Here is a 5031-nt window from a genome sequence, read left to right on the forward strand (position 1 = left end):
TGGGCTGCTAGCTATATAACATTGAAATAAAATGGCTATTTAGATGTAAAATAATTAAAATGAAGTCAAATAAAAAATTCAGTTTCTCAGTCACATTAGCCACAATGAAACTGCTTATAAAGAAGACATGAGTGGCCGGTGGCTGCTGTTTTAATCCAGATATGTAGAAAGTTCTGCTGTGTAACCGTGCTCTAGACTATTGATCTGGTCGCTAGGCATGTTTATTTGTTTGTCATTTGGCTGCACCATGCAACTTACAGGATCTTAGTTCCCAGACCAGAGACTGATCCTGGTCCTTCAGCAGTGAAAGCGTGGAGTCCTAACCACTGGACCGCCAGGGAATTCCCACTAGGATGTTAACATATTGAGGTTTGACTGTAGTTTGATGCCTTAATATGACAATAACTATTTAATACATTAACTATTTATTCTTGTTCACATCTCTATGAGGGTGGTGCTATTACTGTTCCCATTTTACACAGAAACAAATCTGAAGGTCAGAAAGGTGAACTGATACATTCAAAGTCGTAGGGTGAGTGGTATAGCCAGGACGGGAGTCAAGTGTTTCTCATTGCAGGACTCTGGTCTCACATGCTCAGCATCCTCCTGCTTGTCGGCTCTGACAGCTGCTCCTTCATCTCCGATCCTGAAATCCTCCATCAGTAGGGCCTGCACATCATCCACCCAACACTCATTTATGGATGAGAAAACAGAGATTTCAAAAGCTGAGTGATGGTCTGCGTCACAGAGGTGAGGGCATCGGCAGAACAGAGGCTGGATGCCCAGCCCTTCCCAGCCAGGCTGGTGGCCTTTGTCCCACCCCTGTTTTCTGGGATGCAGGGGCTGTGGTCCACTTTGGCAGTCCCACAGCAGTCAGCACGAAACCTTTGGCAAAGCTGGAATCTCTACTTGCTGAGGGACTTGGAGAAAAGAGCCCCCAGTCTAGCTTCCTCCCCTCCCCGGGCCGAGAGAGAGGTGTGTGAGATGAGTCTTTCGCACGTCTTCTGAGAAGGACAGGGAGCAGATGAGAGGTGGTGAGACAGCACAGGGGCTGGCAGGCTGGAGCAATGACTCACTCATTCACCAGCACCGGACAGACATGTGTTGAGCACCCACCGCATGCCAAACCCTGAGACAGGACTGGCTCCAGATGTGAGCCAGAAGCTGGGAATGAGATGTGCAAATTCAAAGCTGCAGCCAGAGACAGAGGACGAGCTGGGAGCTGCAGCCAAGCCATGGCGGGATGGGAGGGAGGAGGCTGAGCCAGATGCTGTCTTTTGCAAAGACAGACCTCGCAGCTGATGAAGTCGCCTCCTCAGAGAATGCCTGGTAAATGCTAAAAGCAAGATCAATTTCTGACTTTTTCTCTGTGCAGAAGAAGCCTCCTGACCTCAGTGGAGGTGCCCGCAGCTACAGAACCAACTGTGACTTCATATTTACAGCTGAAATTTACATGCAGCTCTGCCCTCCCATCACCCCCAGATGGCCACGGTCCCTTCAAATGGACATTGGAGGTTGGTCTGATTTTTGGTACTTCCTGAGGAGAGATAAGAAAAGCATTGGGAGGATGGTGGTGGAGGGAAGAAGCGTCTGGCTTCAGGTCCAATGAGAGAGAGTTGCTGGGTGGTGACCATTATAGATGTGCATGGCCCCGGCTGGACCACAGGGCCAAGGCAGGTGGGAAGCAGGGTGGTTTTCTAGAAGTCCTGTATGGGCTTTGCCCACCACGGGAGCCTCCGCACAACAGCTCAGAAAGAGCTGAAGGACACGGCGGCCGCTGTCCTGAGTTTAGCGTGTGGCCAGCATGGTTGCCCCGCCCTGGTCAGACCTCATTTCCACCCACTGCCGCAACTTTGTGTCCTTCCTGCCCTGGAAACCTGACCGCTGCTGCTCCGGGCGCTCCCTTTCCCACTCTGGGGGCCCAGCCTGAGCCTGGAGCCCTTTCTCCTGCTTGCCTGCTCCTCTATACCTGCCCTGTTCAGTATCCCGTCCATCTTTCCTAGAGCCCCCACCCTCCTCCAGGTGTTTCTTCCTACCTGCCTGGTAGCAAGTCTGAAGACAGAATCTCAGATCCCACTGGCTGAATGGATGGGTTGTTCCCTTGCCTCCCACCCCTGCCCTGTCTTCAGACATGGGTGACCCTTTTAAACAGCAGTTGCCTCTTGTCATTTCTTGACTCGTGGCTCTAATGGCTGCCATTCATTCTGAGAGTGGAGGCCAAGCTCCCTTCAAGGGACAGCAAAGCTTTACATGACCTGACCCCGGCCCATCACTCTGCCTCTGGCCACACTGGCCCCCTGGCCTTTCCTCGCATGTACCAACTCACCCCAGACAAGGGCTGCCCACTCCTCCTGTCTCTGGGGGGCTCTTCTCCTGGATACCCATGCCCTCCCTCTTCTGCTGCTTTCGGTGTGGACCAGCCAAGCTAGACGGAAATCCTGTGAAAGGATGAGATTAGAAAGACATCCAAAGTCACCTCCTCCCCCTCCTTCCTGGCAGACTCTAGCCTCTTTACTCCATTTGGTTTTGTTTTTCTACAGAGCACATGCCAGGCCTGGCTGAATCCAGGGCTCAGCCCCCTCCGATATCCCTCCCATCTCATGACTTTCTTCTCGTTCAGTTTCATGCCTTTCTCCACAGTGCTGGCAAAGTAGCCTTTAGCCTCTCTGGGCTTCAGCCTCCAGTTGGCAAACCCAGTGCAAAGACCAGGCTTCATCTGCAATATTTCCTGAAAAAGAACAAGGGCTCATTCTCACTGGACCAGCTTGAGACTTTGAATATTTTTGAGCCAACCTGTGTGGTCAGGGGAGGGGACCCTCTTGCCTGGAGAGTTGGGGTGCAACTGGCCCTGCCTGAAGCCCAGAGCTTGAAACGGATGAGAAATGGTTCCCAAAGGGAGACGCAGGCACAGGTCCCAGGAGGAGGGGAAACAGAAACAAGGGATGTGAGAAGAGCCTGATCCACTGGGTTCCCCCCAAACACTGCCTCATTCACTTTCTGACTCTCCCCCTGCGGCCATCTTGTCTACATTCAGCACTGGTTTTGAGCTCACAAAATACACTGTGTGATCTGTTACTTTCTTGTTAGGAAGTCTTCGGTGCCTGGAAGTGAAAGTCCAAACTCCTTAGACCAGCATTAAAAGCCACCACAGACGGGCCTTGTCTTTCCTGTCCTGTCTTCTTGACTGCTCTCAACCTGGCCCAGTGGGGCTCCTCACTGCCGAACCCTCCCCACCCGCAACGCTTTCTGTGCCTGAGCCCCCACTTGCCAAAGGATAGTGGTGTCACTTCCAACCTGGCCGTTTCCTTCCATAACTGGACGCGCTTTCCTGAAGCCCTCTGGTATTCATCACGTCCGGCCTTTCCTATACATAGTCTTACGTTGTTAGGTATCCACTCGTGACCTCTTCCTCCACTCCTCCAACCCTATTGTAAGTCACCAACTGCGTGACGCCCCGCCCCCTGGAGCTGGATGACGCCCGGCCCCCTGGAGCTGGATGACGCCCCGCCCCCTGGAGCTGGATGACGCCCCGGCCCCTGGAGCTGGATGACGCCCCGGCCCCTGGAGATGGATGATGCCCCGCCTCTGGAACTGGATGACTCCCCGCCTCTGGAACTAGATGACGCTCCACCTCCTGGAGCAGGATGACGTCCGGCCCCCTTGAACTGCTTGCTAAGCATTGATGTGATCGCAGAAGTCCTGAAAGAAAAAAATTTGTGTTTGGCTTGATGTAGCTGAATTCTTGCCAGATTCAATAGGTAGGACACTTTTTTGAGCACAAGCAATTGACACTCCACAGAGCTGTTGTTTCTCAGAGCATGTCATCAACCACACAGAGTTATATCCAGCTCCATGCTGGGCTCTGGGAACCTAGAAGGCATTCATTCATTCATTCAAACATATTTTTGATCCCCTACCGTGCACCAAACTCTTACACCCCAGTGATGACAAAGACAAATTCTCCATCTCATGGAGCTTACTTTCTCCTTGGCAGACAGGCGAAAAACAGATTTGTAAACCATTCGGCACATTGGATGGTGATAAGTATGGTAAACAGTGGTCCCCGTCTGTGGAGAAGGTCTGAGGGATGGATGGGCACTTCAGCTGATGGGGTGGGTAGTAAGTCACTGGGACATTATCCCAGGAGAGGAAGCATCAGGGCGTCCCAAAGGATGGGGTGTGCCAGCTGGGTTTGAAGACCTGCCAGGAAGCCAGTGAGCTGGTGAGGTGTGGGGGTGGGGTTTAAGGCACATAAGGAAGAAGGGGCCAGAAGTGTTGGAATGATCTGGCAAGAGACTCAGAGAAGGGGGAGTAGGGGGGGCAGGGGTGGAGGATGGGTAGAAGAAAGACCTCTGGGCATTCCATGCATGGGGAATGATCGTGAGGGATAGAGGCAGGTGGAGAGCACAGTGCAGGCTCTGGTCTCCATGTCACAGGACCTGGACTCAAGTTTCCCCCAGACTTCAGCTCCTCAGTTACAAGGTGGGAGAGCTGCAGTCCTCCCCAGGATGCTGGGGGCTATCCATTTTGCTGTGAATATCTGTGTGCCAAGTGCCAGAGAGAGGGGCAGTTCCCATGGAAGCAGGTACTTGGGCACCTTTGCCAGAGATGATGTATGAACTGCTGAGTCCCATCACAGTTCAGGTGGAGGCAGAATGCTGGTCTCTAGGACCCACTGGGCACTCTTCTTGCTCTTAACACCCTCTCCTAACCTCACCCCTTGAAGAGATAAGAAACAGGCACTATTGTCCATCATGCTTTAGAAACAGGGAGACTGTGAGAGCAGTTAGGAGTTCTTCCCTTAAGTCAGCACTTGAAAGAGGAGTCTAGATTGAGCTCCATGATTGTCCATTCTGCTTAACATGACTCATTTCCAAAAGCTAGCCATGCTTTCTATAAAAAGTTTTAACTGGGGTAAAATTCACTTTAATATTTAACCATTTTAAAAAGATTTTTTGATGTGGACCAAGTCTTTTTATTGAATTTGTTACAACATTGCTTCTGTTTTATGCTTTGGTTTTTTGGCTGCAA

The 5031-nt window shown here is 51.6% G+C and overlaps 1 long non-coding RNA gene across 1 annotated transcript; it reads right to left on the reverse strand.

Annotated features, from left to right (window-relative positions):
• Positions 1–408: 408 nt before the first annotated feature.
• On the reverse strand, positions 409–3434 carry LOC129653675 (uncharacterized). The gene is made up of 3 exons (XR_008715192.1): positions 3295–3434; positions 2327–2438; positions 409–690 (listed from the first exon to the last, which is right to left on the reverse strand). It is a non-coding gene; the product is annotated as an uncharacterized LOC129653675 (long non-coding RNA).
• Positions 3435–5031: the final 1597 nt, after the last annotated feature.

Source organism: Bubalus kerabau, chromosome 5 (assembly GCF_029407905.1).
Source record: "Bubalus kerabau isolate K-KA32 ecotype Philippines breed swamp buffalo chromosome 5, PCC_UOA_SB_1v2, whole genome shotgun sequence".
In the NCBI taxonomy this organism is placed as follows: domain Eukaryota; kingdom Metazoa; phylum Chordata; class Mammalia; order Artiodactyla; family Bovidae; genus Bubalus; species Bubalus kerabau.